Genomic DNA, 26,530 nt, shown 5'->3' on the forward strand with positions numbered 1-26,530 from the left:
GGTAGATGAGAGGGAGAGGAGTTGAGCAGACGGTGTGGTAGAGAGTGGGTTTAGGGTTACTGTCAGTGCGGGTCAGGTGGGTGGACAGGAAACCCTCCCTCTATTATTAGTGTGAGTTTTTCTTAACCGATGCCGATAGGTGGCACAGTTGACTGTTGACATGTTCTCCATTAGCGCAAACACCAAACAGTAAGAAAACTATGCAGGGTGTCACACCCACATTGTGTTAACTGTACAGTTGTTGTAGATAAACTAGTGTAATTAAGAAAACAAATTTTCTTATTTTCCAAAAATACAATAACAGTGTGTGTGGATGCTGTCATACGCTTGATTGCTGACATAGACACGTTTGGCTCTTCCAACTTGCAGCCACTCCCGACACGTATGGGCAAACATTCATACTATAATATATATAGCATTATAGCTCTCCATGCATTAATTAGAGGCTGCGGCGACAACACGTATTTAGACATACATATATATATATATATATATATATATATATATATATATATATATATATATATATATATATATATATATATATATATATATATATATATATATATATAGTTAGTAGTATGGACACACAATATATACTTCATCAATCCTGTATCTCCCACAATTGCCCCTTCGATCCCCCCATGGCTGCGGACGGTGCAGAGGGAAAACGGATGCCGGAGGTGGCGCTAAGCTCCGGCAAGCCGATGCCGTGGGTAGGCATGGGCACGGCAACGTTCCCGCTAGGCATATAGCCGATCCGGTCGCCGTGACCGAGGCCGTCCTATGCACCATTAAAGTCGGCTACCGTCACTTCGACACGGCGGCCAATTACGGCACAGAGGCTGCCCTTGGTGAGGCCACGACAGAAGCGGTGCGCGTTGGCTTTGGTTTCATCGCGAGATGAACTCTACATCACATCCAAATTATGGATCAGCGATGCACACCCCGGTCGTGTGGTGCCGGCACTCCGTAGGACACTCCGGTTAGCATGCACCAATAGTTAGAGCTCGCTATATACTCCCTCCATCCCCAAATATTTAGCGCCCTTAACTTTTTTTAAAAAATATTAGATCGTTCGTCTTATTCAAATAATTCAAGTAATTATTAATTATTGTAACGTCCCGCTTATATCTGGCAGCTTTTATAGGTCATAGAAAGCCCTCGCAGACCAACACAAATCTTTTCTGCACACTTTGTCCTCACTCGTGCACCCGCTAAGAATTTCCCGGTCGGTCACTCATCCCGAAATTGCTCCAGGCCAAGCACGCTTAACCTTAGAGTTCTTCTGAGATCGGCTTCCGAAAAAGAAGTTGTAGTATTCTATTAATCCTATTAAGCTCTGGGCGGGGATGTCACAATTATTTTCCTATCATTTGATTTATTGTTAAATATACTTTTATATATACATATAGTTTTACACATTTCACAAAAGTTTTTGAATAAGACGAACGGTCAAACATGTTTAAAAAAGTCAACAGCGTTAAACATTTAGGGAAGGAGGGAGTATGTTCATATATATGTTTGACAATTGATAAAGGCAGGCATTTTCGTAGTTGGTTTGAGCAATGGTTCATGTATGTAGGAATTTGCAAGTGGAGTACATCGACTTGTACCTGGTTCACTTTCCGGTGAGCCTTGGAGTTCCAGAAGGCCCACCATCGGCTGTGTTCGCTAAGGAGGACCTTGCGGTGATGGACATGGAGCGAGTATGGAGGGAGATGGAGGAGTGCCAGATGCTAGGTCTTACCAAAGCCATCGGTGTCAGTTGTTGGAAATATAGTCATATATTGACATATTTTAATCTAAAATATTAAGACAATAATCATGGCATGAACAAAGTGGGGTGATCTAGTGATAAAATCTAACATAACCAGAAGCATGCTTAAGATATAATAAGCATCATGACCATACAACGAACGCAATAGAATTACGACTAACAGAAGTATCAAAAATTGAATTAACAGTATGCGAAGGTTATACCCTGTGAATGTCTCTCCGCTGGATTGTGAGGCAAACTGCCTCCGTTGATATTGTCGTTCACAGCGGCTCCGGCTCCCGGCGCTATCAGGGTTACGGGTAAGGTATACCCTCTACCCTTCGATATACGTCACGTATCGATATAGTATGTTTGCGCGTATACGGACGTTCTCAGCATAGGTTAAGGAAGTCCATCATGGAGTCTACAGATGGAAAGAGTCCTACTCGGATAGAAATCGGCCGTCATTATATCGTGTCGGGTCCGATGTCTCTGAGTCCGACATGGAGACCAGTTGACCTACGGTATAAAAGGGACCCCCTGGGAGGACCTAAGGCATTAAATCTTAGAGCCAACACATCTACCACAGCCTACGAAGCCAGAGCTTATCGAAGCCAAGTCGCCGGGAGATCTAGTCGGATCAACTCGACTACGATCCTGTCGGTATCGTCGAGCTTTACTATTCCCTTTGTAATATGTGGTTTCCATCATATAATCCCATATCAACTGGATTAGGGCTATTACCTACCAAGGGGCCTGAACCAGTATAATCCCTGTTTCCTGTTTGCTTGATGTCGTACTACGTACATCCTCGTACCAGCGTACCCCAATACCCTCTATATCCGGTCTACGGGTATCCCCCGTCGATAGTGGCGCGCCAGGTAGGGGGACTTGGTGCTCAAGGTTCTACTACTTTGACATCCAGATTCGTCGACAACAGCGTCAACACCAACCTCAACCAAGGAGTTCCAACTTCAACAACACTGGTGTGGACTCAAGTCGGCGAAACGTCTTTCCGGTTTACACCACAATGCCGATCTCAGCCATGTCGAAGGATTAAAACATGTTTTAATGAAAAAAAAGAATCATAAAAAGTTAACGAAGATCCATGTTTTTTTATTTTTTTTTCTTTTCATGTTTTCAACTCCATGTCGAAGGATCCTCCCACCGAAGCGGAGATCGGAACGTTAACGACATCCAAACCCGAGAAGGATCCTAGTGCGGCCAAGCCTTGTCTTTCCGACAGGAATCACGAGCCGACGAGGATTACTTCCGAGGTGACAAGGTCCTGGTGTCCTATCCACAAAACCAGGAAACACACCCTGCAAGCCTGCTGGGTCTTTCTCAACGTCCATGCTGAAATTCGTGCCTGCGAAGAGCGTGGAATTCAGTGTACCTCTCCAACTCGTGATGTCTATTGTCCTATTCACAAGACAAAGAATCACGACCTCTCGAGCTGCAAGGTCTTTCTCAGCGCCATGAAGACGCCACCTCCTAAGGTCCAGCAGTCACGCATCCCCATCAGGGATGAGGACAAGGAACAAGGAGCGACGCCGATTTCAGATCGATTTGTTGGGGTAATCGACATCGATCCCCATGAACCATCAGTCTTGCACCTACTCGAAGACTATGGATCATCGACAACGAGTACGCCTCGTGAGGTATTGGCTATCGACGATGTCGGCACGTCAGCACGCACCAATGCGGAAGCGGAGAATCAAGTGACTACTCCGGCCCAACACATCAGAGCCGTCAACGCAATTAGTGACCAACCTCAGCAACGCGTTCGAAGAGGCCGCTGCTGCAGCGCACCCGAAACAGCCACCAACTTGCGATGCAAATGGTGAAGACCCTGAACGGCGGAATCACCTCATCGAGCAACCCCTCCACCTCGCGGCACCGGCGATCTCCGCGATCACCTGAATGGCCGCCGAGAGGCACGACGCACACGAGACAACGAGAACCGTTCCCGGCGTCATATCTCTTCACGGCGTCACGATAACGAAGATCGAGGAGGTCATTCAAGCGAAGACCGAGACCATGATAACCGCCACAACCGCCACGATCACAACGATCGCGAACGGCGGGTACTGGGCGATACTGGTCGAGGACGTCGCAATAATGACGGTGATGATGGAGATCGGCACCGAGATAACAGCGGGAGACGACGACAGGATTCTCGAGAACCCGGCCGACGTCCCCGTAATCGTACGCCGGAACTAGACGACCCATCGTCATCGTCATCATCCTCGTCATCTTCATCATCGGATAGACATCCACGAAGGACGCATGATCGCCAACAACCCACCGCCCCCAGCGTTGGGTGTAGAGCTTTCGGTTGTTCACTTCGGGATGTCCGATGGCCCGAAAGATTCTGACCTGGAGCAATAGAGAAATACGATGGGAGCACCGACCCAGAAGAGTTCCTTTAGGTTTACTCCACGGTACTCTGCGCTGCCGGAGCGGACGACAACGCGTTAGTGAATTACTTGCCAACCGCATTTAAAGGCTTTGCACGTTCATGGCTGATGCATCTTCCCCCCAACTCGATCTCTTCGTGGGCAGACTTGTGGCAGCAGTTCGTAGCCAACTTCCAAGGAACTTACAAGCGCCACGCGATCGAAGATGACCCACATGCGTTGACACAGAACCCGGGCGAATCCTTGAGGGATTATGTTCGGCGCTTTAACGAGTGCAGAAACACAATCCCCGAGATCACCGATGCTTCTGTAATTCGCGCTTTCAAATCCGGTGTCAGAGATCGCTATACTACTCAGGAGTTGGTAACGAGGCGCATCATGACTACTCGGAGATTATTCGAAATTGTCGACCGATGCGCTCATGCGGATGACGCACTGAGATGCAAGAACGACAAACCAAAGACCGAAGGAGAGAAGAAACCAGCCAAGGACGCACCTGAGTCAAGCAAAAAGAAAAATCGCAAGAGTGGGAAAAGGAAAGCTCAATCAGAAGTTCTCGCAACAGAATACGCGGACCCTGCCAAGCGCCCAGACCCACAAGGCAGCGACACGAAGAAAGCATGGTGCCCTATACACAAGACGGACAGACATTCTCTAGAAGATTGCCTCGTCTTCAAAAAGTCGCTCGCCAAACACATGGCATCGGAAAAAGGCAAGCGAGTACGCGTGGTTGAGAAGGACGCTAAGGCGCCTACTCAGGAATCAGACTTAGCATACCCAGATTACGATCTCCATGTCTCACACATCTTCGGAGGTTCCACGGCATACTCCTCAAAGCGAGAATACAAGAAAGTGGAACGTGAAGTCTGTTCGACGTGGCAGGGGGCCGCGCCCAAGATGAAGTGGTCCGAGCAGTAGATAGAATTCTCAGAAGAGGACCACCCCAAGACTGCTATCATCCCAGGGCAATATCCGATCATGGTCGAACCCACTATTCGTAATATCAAGGTCGCCCGAGTACTGATCGACGGCGGCAGCTCAATCAACCTTCTCTTCGCCAGCACCTTGGACGCGATGGGGATCCCACGAAGCGAGTTGACACCCACCGATCAACCCTTCCATGGAATCACTCCTCAGTCATCGTCCAAACCATTGGGCAAAATTACGTTGCCTGTGACTTTCAGCCAAGCAAACAACTTCCGAACGGAACAGATCACCTTTGATGTCGCTGCATTCGATACAGCATACAATGCCATCATTGGGAGAACTGCACTCGTGAAGCTCATGGCCGCATCTCACTATGCGTATCAAGTGCTCAAGATGCCAGGACCGAAGGGAACAATCACTATTCAAGGGAACGCTAAGCTGGCAGTACAATGCGACAAGCGGAGCCTCGACATGGTCGAGCACACGCCCAGCCCGCCTGCCACAGCAGAGCCACCCAAGAAAGTGAGCAAGACAAACAAGACGCCGAAACCAGACGGCGCAATCAAGATCGTTCCACTATCCAGTGCCAACCCCGACAAGACCATCAAGATCGGGGCTTCACTAGGCGAGAAATAGGAACTCGCGCTCATCACCTTCTCCCGCGACAATGCTGACGTGTTCGCTTGGCAGCCGTCCGACATGCCTGGGGTACCCAGGGAGGTGATTGAGCACAAACTCATGGTGCGACCCGATGCCAAGCCAGTAATATAAAAACTGCGGAGATTTTCACCAGATCGAAAACAAGCCATACGAGAAGAGCTCGACAAGCTTCTCAAAGCCGGTTTCATCAGAGAGGTACTCCATCCAGAGTGGCTAGCCAACCCAGTCATGGTACGGAAGGCCAACGGGAAGTGGAGAATGTGTGTCGATTTCACCGACCTCAACAAGGCGTGTCCCAAGGATCACTTTCCTCTTCCTCGAATAGACCAACTGGTGGACTCAATAGCCGGTTGCGAGTTGTTGAGTTTCCTCGACGCTTACTCCGGTTACCACCAAATAAGCATGGCAAAAGAGGATGAGGAGAAGACAGCATTCATCACGCCGTTCGGGGTATTCTGCTATGTTAAGATGCCGTTCGGACTAATAACCGCAGGAAACACTTTCCAGCGCACGGTCTAAGGTGCACTTAGTGACTAGCTCAGAAACAATGTCGAGGCCTACGTCGATGACATTGTTGTCAAGACCAAGGCAAGCGACTCCTTGATTGACGATCTGCGGGAAACGTTCGACAACCTCCGACGATATCGCCTCATGCTCAATCCAGAGAAGTGCACGTTCGGAGTACCATCGGGCAAGCTACTTGGCTTCCTCGTCTCTGGCAGAGGAATAGAAGCAAATCCCGAGAAGATCAAGGCAATCGAGAACATGAAGTCGCCTACAAGACTCAAGGAAGTACAGAAGCTAACCGGATGCATGGCAGCACTAAGCAGGTTCGTCGCTAGGATGGGAGAGCGAGGACAACCTTTCTTCGCTCTGCTGAAAAAGCAAGACAAATTTGTATGGACACAGGAGGCCGAAGAGGCATTCATTGCATTCAAGCGCTACCTATCCAATCCACCTGTACTTGTTGCCCCCCAACCTAATGAAGAATTATTTCTCTATATTGCCGCCACGCCATATTCTGTTAGTACTGTCATTGTTGTCGAGAGAGAGAAGGTGCAACGACTAGTCTACTATGTCAGCGAAGCTCTCCACGACGCAAAGACAAGATATCCACAGATCCAAAACTGCTCTACGCAGTAATCATGACATCAAGAAAGCTACGCCACTACTTTCAAGCCCACAGGGTTACAGTTGTCTCCTCCTTCCCTCTCGGTGAAGTTGTGAGAAACAAAGACGTTGTCGGCCGCGTTGCGAAATGGGTAGTCGAGCTAAGCCAATTTGATATCTACTTCATGCCACGAACAATCATCAAGTCACAGGTACTCGCCGATTTCGTAGTCGATTGGACCATGCCTGATAATAGGTCAGACAACCAAATCGACAATGAAACATGGACAATGGCGTACGACGGCGCACTCAACAGCCAGGGAGCAGGGACAGGATTCATCTTGACATCACCTTCGGGAGATCAATTCAAGCATGCAATTCACCTCAACTTCAGGGCAACCAATAACACAGCCGAATACGAAGGACTACTCGCCGGGATAAGAGCTGCAGCTGCACTCAGAGTCAAGCGACTAATCGTGAAAGGGGATTCCAAACTAGTCACGAACCAGGTGCATAAAGATTACAAGTGCTCTAACCCCGAGTTATCCAAGTATCTCACAGAAGTCATGAAGCTAGAAAAAAGGTTCGATGGGATCGAGGTCCGACATGTGTACCGTAAAGACAACATCGAACCGGATGATCTAGCATGATGTGCGTCCAGACGAGAACCACTTGAACCTGGCACCTTTCTGGACGTCCTGACGAGGCCATCAGTGAAAGAGGCAAGCGGCGAAGATAGCCCGGTCGCCCCCGACACCACCTCGGGGGCTACAGAGGCAGAGCGCGCCGTTGCCGATATCGAGACCACGGACGACTGGCGCACCCCACTCATTAAATTCATAAGCAGCGAAGAGTTGCCCGAGGACGACGCAGAAGCCGAGAAAATATCCCGTAAAGCAAAAGTCTACTGTATGATCGGCAACGATCTATACAAGAAGGCACCAAATGGGGTACTCCTAAAATGCGTCTCGTCCGACGACGGCAGACACCTCCTCCTCGACATACGTGAAGGGATCTGTGGGTCACATGCCGCCGGTCGGACATTAGTCGGAAAAGCTTTCCGACAAGGGTTTTTCTAGCCAACCGCCCTCAAAGATGCCTGCGACATGGTTCAGTGGTGTGAAGCTTGTCAATTCCACAGTAAACACACAAAGCTGCCAGCGCAAGCACTCCAGACTATCCCTCTCACTTGGCTGTTCTCGTGCTGGGGGATAGATATACTCGGGCCATTCCCACGAGGACAAGGCGGCTACAGGTTCCTATTCGTAGCGATCGACAAATTCACCAAGTGAATTGAAGCGACACCCACAGGAGAAATCAAGGCCGACAACACCATCAAATTCATCAAAGGGATATTCTGCAGATTCGGATTGCCCCATCGTATCATAACAGACAACGGCTCCCAGTTCATCAGTGTCGATTTCCAGGATTGCTGCATCAGGTTGGGAGTAAAGATCTGCTTCGCCTCGGTTTCTCACCCTCAGAGCAATGGACAAGTCGAGAGGGCAAACGGCATAGTACTACAAGGAATCAAGACCCGCGTCTACGACAGGCTCATGTCACATGACAAGAAGTGGGTCGAGGAACTTCCATCAGTACTATGGGCCGTGCGTACCACACCGACAACGTCCAACAAGGAGACACCCTTCTTCCTCGTGTACGGCTCAGAGGGCATGCTCCCCACCGAGCTACGACATCAAAGTACATGAATACAGAAGTACTCCAATGAGGATCAGGAGGAGCAGTGATACGACGATGTGAATCTACTCGAGAAACATCGCAAACGAGTTGTCGTTCGAGCAGCCAGCTACCAACAAGCCCTTCGCTGTTACCACGAGAAGCGCATCCGAGCACGCACGCTTTCGATCAGCGACTACGTCCTCCGACGGGTTCAAAGCCAAGCAGGGCGCAACAAGCTCTCACGCAAATGGGAAGGACCGTACACGATCACACAAGTTCTGTGGCCAGGCGCATTCAAAATCGCAGACGGCGATGGCCGCGAGTTGGCAAATTCCTGGAACATTGATCAATTACGTAAATTCTATGTATAAGTCAATAGTATCCATACTTGTAAGACATCTTACAGCCTCAATAAAGCCTATTTTTCAGGTACAGACGACAATCAAAGTGTTCCTTCCCGATAATCCCTTACCTAGATGACACCTAGCGTTGAAACCTATCCTCATGTCCCTTTACGTCGTCTTGACAAGGCCTCCGAGGAACCTAAGGGAACTTCGGCTGGGGACGACCAGAGCCGATAAGGCCTTGTTATATCCTGTAGAGACGAAAGACCATGTAAGATCTAGTCGTGTAAGAGTTCTCGCCGTGCGTATTAACCAAGCCGTGTAATCGGAAATAAACTTTCCAACTTCATGGCTGGAGGCTACGATCAGTGCTTGTTCAACCGAGGCAGGTCAAAGGTCCAAGAACCTTATCTTCCGAGAAGAATTCTCCGATGACAAGGCTGGGGGCTAGGGAGAGTGTATAACTCAAACGACTGATCAAAGTTGCGAAGTGAGAAGACACTCATACACACAACGTCCAGAGTAAGAAAGCTTAGTTAGATAGATTTCTTTTCTATTCCACAAGTATTTCTTACAATTCCATCAAAATCCAAAACTATATTACACTTCTTCCAAAGACATTTGTCACAGGACATGGAGACTACCAGGAAGGCCAACGCCAGTCCATCGACTGGAAAACCTTCTCCGCCAGCGGCGCCATCGACTTCGCCAGGCCATCTATCTCCGTAGGAGTTCTCCGAGAACGAGAAAACCCTTCGCGGAGGAACTCGAGGTGCAGCTGCGGACGATGATCTCGTATACAGGCCAGCACGTGCCCCCCGGCATATCGGCTTGAGCGACGACACTCCTGCTTCAAGGCCTCGTCGATACGTTGACCGATGCCTTCGAGCTGGGCGCAGGCCCCATTTAGCCACGAGATGTATCCGGCCGCCGATTCCTCGGGATCCCCACGGGGTACTCGATGCTCTCTACAGACTCTCGACATGGATGTGCAGCAACTCTTTAGATACGAGTTGAACCACAGCTCACGACCCCGAAGTGTCTCTACGGCCTGATCCTTTCTCACCTCCAGCATAGTCCTCTCGAGTTCCGCAACCTCAAACTTCGTCCTCCAATACTGGATGGGACGGTCCTGGTCAACAAGCGCACTCTCGAGATCTGCTCAGCATGGAAACGACTAAGTCAAGCTGCTCTTCTCTCCCGAGAACACAACAAATCAAGTCGATCCAGACGGAAGGGCAAAGGAAATGGTAACAAAGACAACCAACCTAAGGGAGTCGCCGCCATGCTCGTTTCCACAGGCGAACTTCGATCTACATCGCCTTCCGGCACATATGGTTCGGACGCAAGTAACGGAACGACCACTAGCAACTCAGGTTGCCCGCGCCGCAGGACATCCTCGACATCAACATCTCTACAAAGGACAACAAAGTACTCGAGATCAAAATGCCAAACAAAGCTAAGGCAATGACCGCACACACTAGGGCGGTTGGAACCAATAAAAGTTTTACAAGGCATGACTAAAGAGTACAAGAGAGCTAAGACCCTACTCTTCAAAAAGCGGGAGGACGGACTCCCCAGATCGCCGACCTCCTCCATCACATCCTTACGCGCGTCGCTAACTGCCCCCTGATCCAAGATCTTCCGCAGATCGAGTTCAGGGTGCGCCAGCCTCACACACGCAAGGACGTGGCACGCCCCGGTGTAGATCCCGTTAGACGTCTCCTCTCCGATCCTGGCTGGATACTTGGAGGGGATCTCCTCCATCGCCGTCACCAGCTCCGCAAGAGAAGACATCAGCGAGAACTCATCGGGATTCGCCGGGATGGTAGACTTGATACCGCACTCCCCGGCGAGCTGGTGCAGACCAGTATATGTGACCCACAACGAGCCACGGATTTCCGACAAGTTGTTCTCAAGCTCCGAAATGCGGTGCTCGAGCCCCTGCTGTTGTCGCTCATTGCCGGCCACCAGTTCCCTCATCTTCTGGAGGTCCTCGCGAACCTCCGCTAGATCACGCGCCAGCCGATTGGCGCGCTCATTCGCCGACGACGCAGCCGCCGCCCTCGCCTCCGCGATCTCGTGGCTAACACCGTGACCACCAGCCTCGAGGAGGCGCCCCATCTCAACCTAGAGCTCCTCCCAGGTGAGGACGGCATCCGGCGAACCACGACCAGCCACGAGATCGCTGGCTGGGCCGCTAGGTGTCGCCTCATGGCTCCTGGGCACGACCACGACATCCGTCGAGGCCACGGCAGGAGATGCGCTGGAGGTCCCTCCAGACCCATCTTACGCCGCCTTCGCCCGCGCCGCCCTGCGAAAGGCTGCGATTGAGACAGAGTTTGACGAAATCACGAAACCTCAAATTTATTCACTTACTTCTCGCTGAGCGTCACAAGCCGCTGTCGTCGCGGAGGCGGGGGAGACGCGTCCGAGGCCTGGAGTACAATCGATATGATGTGAGGTGGAAGTTTTCCGACTACGTGATCAAATAACGGGTGAACTTACTGAGGGAGTGGGTATCTTCCGACGATGTCCGACTATAGAGGAGAATTTCCTCCCCTTTTTCGGAACGTCGCCGCCACTCGTCGTGGTAGTGGCAACAGCAGCGTCAGACCCCTCCTTGGCGACCTTCTCTTTCAGCGACGCCGCCACCTGATGGTCCACGAGCGACCCGATGATATCAGTCAGAGGGAGAGCCAACGTTTCATGAAGTCATAATGTGATCCCGGAAGAAAGATGCAAAAGGACAGCTAAGTACACTTATATTGATGGCAGCGTCGCGCTCGGCTACCCCTTTCTCGCAAAGGAGGACGGGGACGTTGCTCGCCGTTGTCGGGCCGCTGATTATCAGTTGGCGGACGCGGCGCTCCACGGTTGCGCTATTCAAGCCTGTAGATTGAGAACAGAATCCGATAAGACGGGAAAAACATGAACATAAGGGAGTCAATTTAACTAAAAAGGAAATACCCTGAGGAGAAACCCGGGTCGCGTCCTCTGGCCCAGAATAATCAAAGGCAGGATGGGCTCGAGCCTGAAGCGGCTGGATCCGCCTACCAATGAAGTCGGCAGCAACTTCATACCCCGACAACCCCCGTTCTCGGAGGTCGTCAATGATATCGATGAAAGATTGGAGGGACGGGGTCAAGGCGGGTTTGGTGGTCCAAGATGAAATCTTGTCTGGCTGTTCCTTAGGTACAACGAAGACAGGATCCGAATCCTCTATCTGAAGATAGAACCACCTCCCCCGCTATTTGCTGCGAGATGTGAGGCACTGAAAGGGGATGTATCGCGACTTCAGGCCATCCTGAAGTCGGAAACCAACACACCCGGACACCTTTTTGGATTCCATCCAGCGTAACTCATAGTAAAAGCGGAAGAGGTCAAGAAACGGCTCCACCCCAATGTAGGCCTCACAAAGATGCGTAAAAATACTCAGGAAGGCGATGGAATTGGGGTTCAAATGGAGCAAGGAAAGACCATAGAAATTCAAGACCAAAAGGAGAAATTCAGAAGGCGGAGGAAGAAAACCACAGAGAATAAAGTCCTCAACCGCAACCATGCGACCCAGGACAGGCTGGGGTTCAGTACCTCCTACTTCCCTCTCCGCGGTCCCGCGACCGGGAAGGGCGCCATCCTCTTGCAGTTTCTTCAGTGACGCACTGGTGGAGGTAGACTTGTCGAGATCCATGGCCACCGAAGATCGCCGGAGAAAGGACCGAGACGAGTTGGCTAGGGTTTTTTGCGGGAGCGAAGAAGACGAGGGACGCTTGGAAGCTGGAGAGTTTTTTCAACAGGCAGACCTCAAATGGGATCCCCAAAACTCCCTTAAATAGACGCACCTCCGCCGGTGCGAATTCCAAGGAAAGGAGAGAGAAGTCGGGGGCTACTTGTAACATACCCAAAATTTCAGGACTTAAAATTTCTTGTCAAAATAGTTAGAGGTTAACTTCTCCAATTTTTAGAGTCAAAAATTTCCGTTTTAATTTAGGTGATGACCAACTTAAATCATTGCATGATTAAAATTTGAGAACAAAATAAAACCTTTTCATTCCCAACATTAGACTAGAAATGTCACCAAGTATATGAGCATACATGTGCATAATGCATGCCTAGGCTCGAGTCTCTTGTGCATTTGGATTTTGGTCTTGCTTTTCATAATATGTCTCATGAGCATAAACTAAAAGGGTTAAAATTACTAAACAAAAGTTAATCTTGGGTGATAACATGTGGACTTAATATTAAACTCAAATATCATCTTCTCAGCCCAAAAGAAGTTTAATGTAATCCCTGTAACAATATTAGGTGCAATTATGAAGTGGGAACACATATACAAAGTAAAGTAATCCTAATTCTCTAAAATATTATGTGCAAGTTAAAATCATGGAAAAAAATTAGATAGATAATGTTTAGCACAAGCAATTCACTATAATATTGGTACAAGTTAATAACTAAGTTTAATACCACAAATTAATCAGTCAAAGCAGAAAACTAAAAGGAATCAAATTAAATTTTAATCGGCTAAAGTCATACTTCATCCAAAAGTACATTTAACTGCTCATAAGTGAAGATGGAAAATAATTTATTCAAATACTAGATTATTTATCATGCCTAAATATAATTTTTCTAGAATTTTCCTCCTCTGTTTAGGCCTCCTAAAAATTCAATCTAGCTTTCTAACAGCCCATCTTTGTTTAATTTCTGTGATTAATCTACCCATTATTTTTGAGTGCAACCAAAGAAAATGGAATCTAGGTGTAATCATTTACCTCCAGTAAATTCAACACTAGATAATTTGGTCCACACATTAAGTTATGAAGCTACAAAGTTAGAGGAGAAAATAATTCCGAAAAATGATCTAAAAATCAAGTTTACCCAGAATCTTACCCAACCCTCTCACCCTAGCCTAGTTTGCCACGACCTGGACCCACCTGACAGCCTCTTAAGCTTGCCTTGACTCTGTCCATCACTTCCTCCACTGCTCCAGCCGAGAGAGGGAGAGATTGAGCGAGCCGACGCGTGGCCGCAACGTGTCGTCGATCTCGGTTTCCCTTTTCTCACTCTCTACTCCTCCCAGACGCGTTGCCATTCTCCATTCACCACTCAGAGCCGAAGAAACCGAGGGAGGAGGTTCTCTGCCTCTCCATCGCCCCAAACCTTGCCGCCGGCCGTGGAAACGACGACCATCGCCATCGCTGATTGGGTAAAGTTCATCTCCAGGTTTTTCGCGTTCCCTTCTCTCCACACAATGCCGAACCATTTCTCTTTTGACCACGTCCCATTTTGTGCATCACAGCCACCGGAACGCGACCACGCCGACGACGCCCTGGAGCACGCACCGGAGCGCCGCCGCTTCAACCATCGTCGTCGTCCGGCCATTCTTGACCACCTCGGAGCAAGCCGTTGTGCCATCGTCATCGCCTCAATCTCCTCTTCAATACGCCTCAAGAACCCCAGCCGGAGATTTGAAGGACTCGGAGAACGCATCTTTTCTTCACCGGCGCCGATCTAGAATCGCCTCCGCCGTCATCGTCGATTACCGCTGCCTCGGTGAGCCATTGTTCGATTCCTCGCGCATACACCATCTCCTTGACCTCACAAACCTCGTGCATGCTTGCTTGTAGCAGCTCATCGTCCCGTTCGAGCCGTCGTCGTTCACCCGAGGAGGAGCACCGTCGCCGAGCCGTTCCACAAGTCACCGCTGCCGCCAAGACCTCGAAAACCCTAGCTCGACCCACGGTGAGCATCCTGAAGGCTAGAAGACCACATGCATGCATCGTTCGGAATCGATTTCCATGCACACATGAGCTTTCACCCCAAGAACCACCGCCGCTCACACTCGCCATCGGCGCTACTCCGATGTCCTCTGACCAAGAAAACTAGAGGAATGGAATCGCAAGAACATGCTCTTCATTTTATCTTTTAACCCCAACTCCAACCGAGCCACCAATCGCCGCCGGTGAACCCGGGATCGAGCTCAGCCATGGCTGCTCTGCCTCTGTGCGTGTGAAAAAGGAGTCAGGGACTTCAGTTTGAGAATTTAAATAACTATAAGGTTCATTACGTAATGTTCCCAATCAATGACATATGGACCTAGGACTGCGGGTTGATTTCCTGAAAATCCTAGGGGCCTTTTTGCATATTGGCCTGATACTGACAGGTGGACCCCATGAGTTTAAAATCTGAAAATGTAAAAAGATAATACTAAAAGCTTTATATTTTCAACAGGAAAACATGTAAACTTATAAAATCCATAAAAAATTGAAAACAACTCATTTTAGAGTAAATCAAATTTCTGTGAACTCACCAAATCAAGAACTTTAGAGTTATTGCATAAAACTAGACATTCACTGTACAAACTTTGTCTCTAAAATTGGTCTAAGATAAATCATACATAAACCATACACAAATTTATAAAATGCATATAAAATTCATCTCAACTCATTTTATAGCAAACTCAGTTTCTATAGATCCACCAACTTATGTTTTCCTATAAAGTAAAATGAAATTGTATACATACTTTAGATCAAATGCCTCTGAAACTATTATCTTTAAAATGACTAGTTTTAGGTAAGCTGAACTTTAGAAATTCACATAAAATTCATAATTCATCTTAGATCCTTTTTGAGTAAACCCAAGTTCTGTAGAATCAACAAAACGTATACTTCCATGAAATAAAATTATACACCTACTATGTAATAAAAGCCTTTAAATATTTATGTAAGTAATAACCAAGATAGAGCAACCTTTACTTTGTAAAATTTGTAGAAAATTCATCTTTAGTCCAAATGAAATGAACCAAATTTCCATAGAACCAGCAAATAGTGAGCTTCAACATAGTAAAATAAAATATTGCACCTTTTGAACATATTATAGCTCTAATCTTTAAATAGATAACCTAGGAGTTAATCACCTAGTAATGGTTAAGCAAAATATATGTGTAAGGTAGTTAAAAAAATGCATTCTAGCTATGAATAAACCAAAATAAAACTTGTTAGACCAGAGAGGCCATAGTTCCATCCCCATCCACTAAAACTTAGAAGAACTTAGCTCATATAACAATTTCTAGGTTAATATAATATATTGCTAGTTTAGTTTATAGCATCTCTAGTTTATAAAATATGAACCATAGTAGTAAAGACCATAAACATGTGAACTAAAAATGTTTTAGTTAACCAAATTATTCCTTTTATTCAACTTAAACAGGAAGTAGCATGTTCTGAACCTACAACTTGAGAGTCATGCACATATAAAACACTATATGCCTAAAACACGTTGTAACTTGTAAAATCTATAAGAAAATCATTGTAACTCCAAAAATTGTGAAACCAAATGAGTTAGTCTTATAAAACACATCTCTACACCCCTGTGAAGTCTAATCTAGTAAAAATCACTTTACAAAAGTATTTCATAACACTACCTAAGACTATACTACTATAAATCGATAAAACTTCTAAAATTCATAACTCCCTAATGGAATAAGATAAAATAAAAATTATTTCACCTAAAATTCATTTTAGATCAGTACCTAATCACTGTGCATAAATCATGCATTTTAGAGCATTTTAGATTTTTTAGCTATTTCGGTGTTTAATTGCATAACGTGTCCTTTATCTAGATAATTGCATAATCGGTGAAGGAGTGGATTAGGTGCTAACATTTCTCTGATCAAGGCAAGTTTTCTCCTCCCATCCTTTGAACACATTGAATCCCATGATTTGAGGAATGAAAATATTTGTTTGCAAAGTTGCATGTGAACTTAGACTATATCGGTATTTGAAATTGGGTTAAGGTAGTTATGACCTATTTGCTGCATACCCCACCTTGAATAATTGATCCTCTTGCTGTTTGAACCCCTAGAAATGGTTAGAGTACACTCTTTGTGCTCAAATGGGTTTATATATGCTCTATTTGCAACTACTTGCTTAGCCATGCTTACAACTATGCAAATGCTCATTCCATCTATAATTAAAATATGATTTTGATACATGAACCTTTGCTGGAATAAAATAAATATGATGGGTATTTGCGAACTAAAATGTGTAAAATGTGATTTTATACTTGGGCGGCAAGTGGTGTGCATATGGTGTTAGTTGCATACCGATAGGGGGAGTGTTTGCCCAAGTCCATAAGGACCGAACTTGTGTCACCCATTTAAAGTTATTCGTACATCCACATGTGCTAGTATGAGATGGCCTAAGCTGAGTAATCTATTTAGGACTAGCCTTGCATTCTGGTAGGTCGGTGTGTATGAGTTCGTATAATTCAGAGGAGCTTCCTATTTACCCTGACGTGGTAGTTTAGGTGACTAAGCGTTTCCAATACAACGGTATTGTGCGGTGGGTTCCCGTCGTGTCCGCCACCACGGCATTAAGTTTAAGGCGTGGGCCCACCACTTAACGGTTCTAGGTATATTTCAAGTATGCCTAGGATGGAGGAACACGTATCGTGCTGGTGCAAGGCTAGGCTCTAAGTAGTGTAATTCAAAATGAAGAGTGTGGTGGAGTCTTGCAAACTCAAAACAAACTAGAGAGTTCATATCATGTGGATAAAGCTGTACAAACTCTGCAGAGTTCTTTAAACTAATCGATTAGCCGTGCTCACGGTCATGAGCGCTTTGGTGATGTGTCATGAGTATAGACTATGTTTTAAAAATGTGATCATGTGACATTGGTTTGAAATTGATAGATGTGTTGAGTTGTGTGTGTGAGGTGATATATTATGACTTGTTGTCAAAGGATGACAACAAGAGATTGATTATGATGGAATTATGATGAATTTAATATTGAAACTTAAAATTTGATTTGTTAATTGAAGCATCAACTCCTTTACAAAAGAATTGCGAAACAAAACTTGCTTTATGCTGAAAATGAACTACATATTGCCTTCCTTTGAATATATGCCTTACATATAGTATGGTAGAATTGACTTGTGCTTGTGTCACGCCCTGAACTAGTACCGACCGGATCTAGCCCGTGACGCTCCAAATTAACCTGTTAATCGATACCAGTCCCAGGAAACAGTACTGGTATCACAGGAAGACAAATTATCACAGCAATAGAGGTCTCTTTATTATAGAGTAGAGGTACAGTCATGTTGGGCTGCGGACAGATCCCGAGCTCACAACTGCATTACAAAAGGGAAGCGGAAGCTAGGACTTGGATCAAACAACACAGGCGCGACTTGGGAACTAGGCCGAAACCCTAAAACTCATCGTAGCCGGCTTGCTCCTGGAAGAACTCCTCATCTGCAGGATCCGCTTCATCTTCTTCAGCAACTGGGGGGGGGATTATTTATATAGAGCAAGGGTGAGTACGGGAGTACTCAGCAAGCCATGGGAAATAAGTGTTTAATGCAGGCTTCAAAGAAAGGGCTGTTGTTTTTGCAATTGATTTTTATTTGAACTCTTTTCTGGAAACAACTAAGTGAGTGCTTCTCAAACGACACAGATGAGACAGTGCGTCTCGTCCGGTCGGAGTATGTGCAATGTATCAGTCTTTAAAATTGATCAAGATTGGCACCCGGCCAACAATTTTCAAACGGCCACCCGGGCCAACATCTTTCAAACGGCCACCCGGGCCTAGCTGATCCCATCAGCTGCAGATTTTCCAAACAACGATCCCCTTTTCACAACAGCAATTTCACAAGGCAGTAGTCAAACAAAACTACGCTAGGAATCACCTCACATCCGCCCATGACCGTGGGCACGGCTGTTCGAACAGTTTGTTAACCTCTGTAGAGGGGGTACACTTTACCCGCACGACATTACTAACCCGGATCACCCAGCCCGTGGGGATCAGCCACATCGGGAGACCTCCAAGCTTTCATGACAAGACATTTCCAAGGCCGACACAGGTTTACCATATGCCGACGAGAGGGGTCCCAGACCAACAACAGGTTAGGTCCCAGACCATACTGTGCCAGGAAGCCCAGGGGTCCTCCCCGACACCACCCCGGCGAATCCACATGTCTCTCGGCATCAAGGCTCCCCTGATAAGCTAGTTACTCAGCCAGGGGTGTCCCATTCCACCCATGTGGTCGTACTTGTCTTATGTTCGGATGAAATTCCAAGGAAAACGGTCCTTAAGTGCAAGAGCGGGAAACCGTACACCCGGTATGTTCCCCGGTCCGCGGTTTTGGAAATTCATTTAGTTCGCAAGCACCGACCCAGGTGTCGGGTTTTCCAAGTTTTTTGTAAGACCCAAGTTTTACCCAAGATGTTTTTCAGATTTTAAGTTTGAAGGCGGCCGTCGATACTCGTGCAGAGTGCACGATTTCCGAGGCGCAACTGGGTGGTTACAAGGGAACATGGGATAACAATTAACAAAGGAAGGATCAAATGCAACAAACTAGGTAGGTTCGCCAATCTGCCTTGCAGACGGGACAAACAGATTAAGTGCGATCCTATCAATGCATAATATTTTTCAAGCAACATAATTAAATTCAAATATAGGCTCAAGATGTTCAAAGGTGGCTTGCCTTGCTCGAGATCTGGAGCTTGATCCTCGAACTCCTCGCACTGCGGGTCTTCGGGCTCCGAAAGTACACGCAGAACGGGACAACTCAACAAACGGCAAAAATAAAGCCCTATTAATGACCTCTAAGTGTGCCATTAGATAGATCTCGAGATTTGAGGAATTTTGGAAGTTGAACGGAGTCAAACGGATTTACGGTTGGGGAGATATTGAATTTCTACGATTATTGGATTTTTGGTCTAAAGGAAAAGGATTTAATTAAATCCTTTTTGAAAAAGAAAAGAAAATAAAATAAAAGAGGGAGGGAAATTAGACTTCCCTCGGGCGGCTAGGGCGCGGCCCGAGAGAAAGGGCGGTTCGGCCGAGCTTAATGGGCCGGCCGGCCCAAGGCGGCCCAACGCGCGCGCGGGAGGGAGGAGAGAGAGAGCCGGTGGACCGGGCTCACCTCGCGTGGTCCCGGGTGGGACCCGCTTGTCGGTGACACGGTTCACCGTGCGGAGCGAGCACGCGGCGCACGCGCGCGGGCGGGGGAGGGACGCGGTGCACGCGCGCGGTTCGAGGTGGACACGGATGCAGCGGGCCCACGCGCAGCCTCACGGCTCGCGGTGGAACGCGCGCACAGGGAGGGGCTGACCGTGGTCGGCTCGACCCGGTCTTGGCCGAGTTGGCGCCGACGTGGCGCCTACGTGGCTGCCACGCGGGCCGGCGGGAGGTAGACGACGACGCCAGCCGGAACGGACGGCGGACGACAGCGGCGAGCGGCGGAGCGAACCACGGCGATACAGGCGAAAGCGAGCACACCGGGTGGTCGCACAGGACCGGGGGAGACCAGCCAATGGCTCGGATTCGCCGGAGGGAGTGCGTCGGCGGCGGATTGCGGCGGCGGCAACCGGCGGCGAGGGAAGGGGGAAACGGCGATGAGGTCACGAGGGGCCAATTCCCGACGGCGAGGGCATCTACGCGGCTACGGGAATCCGATGCTAGCGTTGGATTGGGCGGAGCTGCGCCGAGCGAGGCCGGCGACGAGCGGCGCTTCCGAGCTTGGGCGGCGACAGCGGCGAGCACACGGCGAGCGGCGGCAACGGTCGGGGCGGCGCCGGCTAGCTACGGGGAGGCTACTCGAGCTACTACCCGAGTCTAAGGGGAGGAGATGGAGCGAGGAGGAAGAATGGAGGGAGGCACTACCGTGCGGGCGGGCGCAGTGACGAGAGGCCGACGGCGCGGGAGTAATCTCTCCGGCCTCGGGGCAGGGAAGAGGAAGGAGAGGGCGCGCCCGGAGTCCCCTTCCGCGTCCTTGCTCGTGCCGGCTCCTCCGACACGTGCAACGACGAACAGCGACGGCGAACAGAGCACGGGAGGCGGCGGCAATGGCGTGGAGGCGAATGGGAGAGGAAAGGAAAGGGGGAAGCTTGGGTTTATAGGAGCAGCAATGTCGGTTTGGGAACCGACTTAGGGCGGTCAAAGGAGAGGGCTAGCGCTCGGCAGTCGTGGCCAAAGCGGCGACAGGGAGGGGGGAGGAGGATGACGCCGGCGGGAGGAAAAAGGGGAAAAGAGGGAGAGAAAAGAGGGCTTGTCCCTTGCCTCTTTGGGAAAAGGAGGAGGGAGCGGGGGCGACGCGGCAGAGGTAGGAGGAGCTCTGCCTCCGTCCCTTGGAGGCTAGCGCGTGGAGTGGCGGGGGCCGGGCGATGACGACGGCGATGACGGCGGGGCGGTTTGGAGCGGGGCGACGACACGGGCGGCAGGCACGGGCAAGCGCGGCAGAGGCTGACGGCGGCGGCGACCAGGCGGTCGGCCACCACGGCACGCGCGCGCGGGTTACAACGGGAGGCGCGGCGGTTTGAGCGGCGCAGCTCGGGCACGCGCGCTGGTTCGCGGGGCCGAGCGGCTGCGCGGTAGGGCAGCGGGGCCGGGCGGCGCAGACGGCGCAGGCGCGGCACGGGCGGCGACCATGCGGCTCTCGCGCACGCGCGGGCAGAGCGAGGGAGGGGCGCTCGGCGCGGCTCTCGCGCACGCACGCGCGGCGCGCGGGTAGAGCAGAGGGGGGAGGGAGAGAGAGAGAGAGAGCGCCGGGGAGGGAGGGGGAGATGGGCCGAGAGAGATTCGGCCCATCGAACCCGGGGGAGGCAAAATAGACTTTTGCGGAGGAATTGATTTGGGAAGGATTTGGATTCGGGATTGAACTCGACGATAGATCGGGGATTTCAGATCTGAGATGGCACGGACACTAGACAACAAGCAAAGAACAGATTTCGCAAATAGAGTTTTTAAGAGATAGTTTTCCCGCTAGGCGCCACGACGGAACGGGCGCTACAGTTTGCTAGTACATTAACTTGTTTAATGTATTGACTCTTGCTGTTGATATAACCTTTTGTTTGCAGGTTTAGTCTTAGTCCTTGAGTGATGCGAGTTCCGATTGTTTCTTCTAGGATGAGAACTTAATGGGGTAAACCCCTAGTCGGTGTGCTTGTGATTGGGTAGTCAAGCTTCCACTGTTCTCTAATAAGTCTATTTGGCCGGTCGGCCTATGTAATTATTAAGTTGTTGTAAGTCTTAAGTTTCTTTCATCTTAGTTGTGTTTGCTATGTATAATCATGCTTAAGATGAAAGTGTGGATCTAGTGCACATCCTGGGAACTAGATTCACATGAGTATGAGTTAGGAATATTTGAGAGGTTGTAGATCTTTAGCCATTTTTGTCAAGTCTCTTGAATGTGTAACACATCTGGTCGCCGCCTTCGAGTGGTTTGACGGGCACATCTCAGGCTGAAGTTGACTGGCAGGCTAAGGGCCCAGCAATGTCTCCAATATTCCTCTCTCGAGGCATCGGATGTTTCATTATGCTTGTTTGATGACTTGAATTATTCACTTCATCTCTCAAATATAATGGAAGGTCTGGAGAGCCTACGACACTATTGTCAGGGTTACGGGTAAGGTATACCCTCTACCCTTCGATATACGTCACGTATCGATATGGTATGTTTGCGCATATACGGACGTTCTCAGCATAAGTTAAGGAAGTCTATCATGGAGTCTATAGATGGAAAGAGTCCTACTTGGATAGAAATCGGCCGTCATTATATCATGTCGGGTCCGATGTCTCTGAGTCCTACATGGAGACCAGTTGACCTACGGTATAAAAGGGACCCCCCGGGAGGACCTAAGGCATTAAATCTTAGAGCCAACACATCTACCACAGCCTACGAAGCCGGAGCTTATCAAAGCCAGGTCGCCGGGAGATCTAGTCGGATCAACTCGACTACGATCCTGTCGGTATCATCGAGCTTTACTATTCCTTTTGTAATCTGTGGTTTCCATCATATAATCCCATATCAATTGGATTAGGGCTATTAACTACCAAGGGGCCTGAACCAGTATAATCCCTGTTTCCTGTTTGCTTGATATCGTACTACGTAGATCCTCGTACCAGCGTACCCCAATACCCTCTATATCCGGTCTATGGGTATCCCCCGTCGACAGGCGCGCCTCCATCTCCAGGTGTGGCAGCAGCAACAGCGGCGACGGCGGCACCAGACATGGTAGCAGATGACGACGATGAAGAGGAGCAATCGTGCAGAAGCACTCCCCAAAAACCTGATCACCTGCCTACCCGGTGCAGATCTCAGGCGAAGGTATGGTTCCGGAGGCCCTGCTTGTTCCGATTTCTCGTGCGCACAAGCGATCAGAAGCGGGGAAGCAGAACAGTAGCAGCTCAGGCGTGCACGAGGAGGAGGAGGAAGAACAACAGATGGAAAGTGAGTAGCCGCATCTGATCGGATTAGATCTTTCCTTGTAGCGTAGGAGCGATATCCGCCCTTTGCCGCAGTAACGACGCGATCAATTGGAATTGACTCGCCTGCCCGTTACGAAGGCAATCTCATTACGGAGGCAATCTCGGGATGGTCCATTGCAAAAAGGATAGAGACAGGCGTAGGCGCACCGCACGCCTCGCCCCCACGCCCGCCCGGCTCGCGCGCGCGCGTGTGGCTTTCCGATCCTCACCTCAACCAGTCAATAGGGAGCCTCCAATAACTCCCTATTTAAGTTGAGATACTCCTCATTTAATTCCCAAGGTGGTATTATTATCCTTAACATTTATTATGGGCCTTTGAGATTTAATAGAATAAATCGGGCCTAGCCCATTTATTATTCTAGGGAAAATTGGAACCATGCCATTATAATTTTGTAAAATTTGAGATATACCATCCTGACCCACATGTCATTGACTCATGTGGGTCCTACATGTCATTGAGATACCGATGGCATATCTCAAACTTTGTAAAATTATAATGGCATGGTTCCAAATTACCCAACTTCACCTGCAAGAAGCTTGATACCCTTACTATCATTTGCAATCATCCCTCCTACAGCAAATCAGGTAATTTGTACAAAACAATATAATCTTGGCAAAATTTGCTACTAAACATCCAAAATTTATGGTATTTGCCAAGAGATACCGTAAAAATGTGGCTATGCTAAAAGATACTCTAAAACTTTGGTTATTTGCTAATGGACACTTCTCCTATTAAAATAATATATCGAGTTAACTAGGAGAGAAAAAAATATAGAAAACGGCATCACTGCCCCTCTTCATTTTTATTTTTCCTAAAACAAAAGTGGGCTCACCAGCAGTATCAATTTTTGTTCCACACATATGTACATATTAATCTTTTGATTGAGAAAAGTAAGGCATATTAGCTCTTTGATATGGTCTCCAAGATTGAATTTCATTTTTTAATCAACTTCATTCACTCCATAACATTACCTTGTACAGAATTTAATATTTTAAACATCTCCAATTCAATGGCACCATTTATGTGACACTGCATATATATACATACATACATACATACATATATATATATATATATATATATATATATCGTTAACTAGTTAAAATTATAAATACTGACCTACATGTTATCCTTGTCAAGACTTTTTTCTCAGAAGAAATAATTAATTAATACTTAATACAATCACTTATTGTGATCAGCGAACGGTTACAGGTTGAGGTGCATCCTTATTGCCGGCAAAATAAGTTGAGGGAGTTCTGCAAAGGGAAAGGAATCCAAATGTGCGCCTACTCTCCATTAGGTGCAAATGGCACTTCATGGTGTAGCAATGTCATGGACTGCCCACTTAAACAGATTGCTTTAGAAAGGGGCAAAACAGTTGCCCAGGTAAACACAATACTATACTATGTCATCTCAGTTTTGGATCAGCTACAACAAGATAAGCTTTGGATGAACTGATTAAATTTAGATATCATAAGAAGAAAAAGACCCATGGCAAATAGAAATTGTTGTTATATTTGTATTTGACAAAATGATAATGCCAATATATCTATTATAGTGAACACCATGCCTTTTTTTGTCATGCTTTTTTTGGCTTTGTACAACCTTGGTCGATGTAGAGGCTAGGAGTTTATCACTTCCTATATGTATGAAAAAGTGAAACTATGTGTGTGTAGGTAATTTTGAAATGAATTCTAACATGTATATATATGAAACATTTTGCAATTGTAGTGCAGGTATGCCTAAGATGGGTGTATGAGTGTATGAGCAAGGTGACTGCATAATCGTGAAGAGCTTCAATGAGAGGAGGTTGCGAGAGAATCTAGGTATCTTTGATTGGGAGCTCACTGATGTTGACCACCACAAGATAAGCACCCTCCCGGAGTCAAGGGGATGCCTTGATTTTTTCGTCCATGAATCCGGAGTCAAGGGGATGGTGAGATCACTGGTGACAACTAAAAACCTTAATTGTTCTTGATCAATATTATGCTGGTCCAACCAATTATGTGTTGAGAAGATCACCTCTGGTACATGTTAAGAACAGGCAATGGTACATCGTTGAAGGTTTGTAACATGAACCAATATTCATACATCACTAACAGTGATACTATGTACTCCATCCGTTTTATATTATAAGACTTTCTAGCATTACCCATATTTATATAGATGTTAGTGAATCTATAAATATATATCTATATGAATGTTGTCAATGTTTGAAAGTCTTATAATATGAAACGGTTTAAAAGTCTTATAATATGAAACGGAGGAAGTAGATTTAATTAGGGTGTATTTGATCCCTGTTTGTTGTGTATAGACTGGCTTGTATAAACAGCCCGACCCAAATTGATGTTGGTTTGGATAAGCATCCTTAGTTGATTTGTTTGGTAGATTTGTACTATTCTTTTTTAGCTTGGTTATGTCAAATCCTCACTATGAATTTGGTTTTTGGGATGGAAGGTGTAGATAGTAAGTTTTTATTATATGTACCTGCATTTGAATTAACCGGACGCCCGGACATGATAGAGCCAATGGGAGAGAGCCACGTGCTCTTTTCTTGTAAATGATCACACATACACGTATATACATACATGTACATCTATTAGTACACTTGCGGCTGGGAGATACGGCTATGTGCCCTGGTGGTCTATGCCCTATGGAGATATAAATCCAATACTATTTAAAATTAGTTAACACGATACTAATACTTTTGATCTTAATTAACTACCGTTGAGAAAAAAGAGGAGGGAGGATGGCGCATGTACGCACGCGCCAGCGGGGAGAGGACGGCCGGTAACGTTGTATTTCGTGATAAATCTAACGGTGTATAGTACTGGACCCATATAATTAAGTGAAAATCAGGGATGGATATTTTTTTCTTATAATTTTATGATTTTCTGGCGTCACGTGGCAGCTTGGAAACGTTTTTAGAGTACCATGTGTCCGCCTGAGAGCGTTTTAAGGAAGTTTAATGGAATTTTAGCGCCTGCGGTGCGGGGAGAGGACAGTAACGTAGTATTTTCTGATAAATCTAACGGTGTATAATATTGGACCCATATATTTAAGTGAAAATCAGGGATGGATATTTTTGTTTTTTTCTAGAATTTTAGGATTTTCTAGCGCCACGTGGTAGCTTGAGAACATTTTTAGAGTGCCATGTGTCAACCTGAGAGCGTTTTAAGGAAATTTAATGGATTTTTATTATATAATAGAAGATAAATAGATTTTGATTAGGGGTGGAAACGAGCCTAGTCAAGCCTGACTCGTCTCAGATTGTAATGGCTCACAACAAACTAGGCTTGCTTGGCTCAGCTTGGATAAGGAAACGAGCTAAAACATGAGCTCGACTCTGCTCGTTTCCTGGCTCA

At 47.5% G+C, this 26,530-nt stretch overlaps 1 pseudogene; it reads left to right on the top strand.

Annotated features, from left to right (window-relative positions):
* Positions 1 to 644: 644 nt before the first annotated feature.
* On the top strand, positions 645 to 25,143 carry LOC107277249 (deoxymugineic acid synthase 1-B-like; annotated as a pseudogene).
* Positions 25,144 to 26,530: the final 1,387 nt, after the last annotated feature.

The sequence above is a fragment of the Oryza sativa genome, chromosome 10, assembly GCF_034140825.1.
Source record: "Oryza sativa Japonica Group chromosome 10, ASM3414082v1".
In the NCBI taxonomy this organism is placed as follows: Eukaryota; Viridiplantae; Streptophyta; class Magnoliopsida; order Poales; family Poaceae; genus Oryza; species Oryza sativa.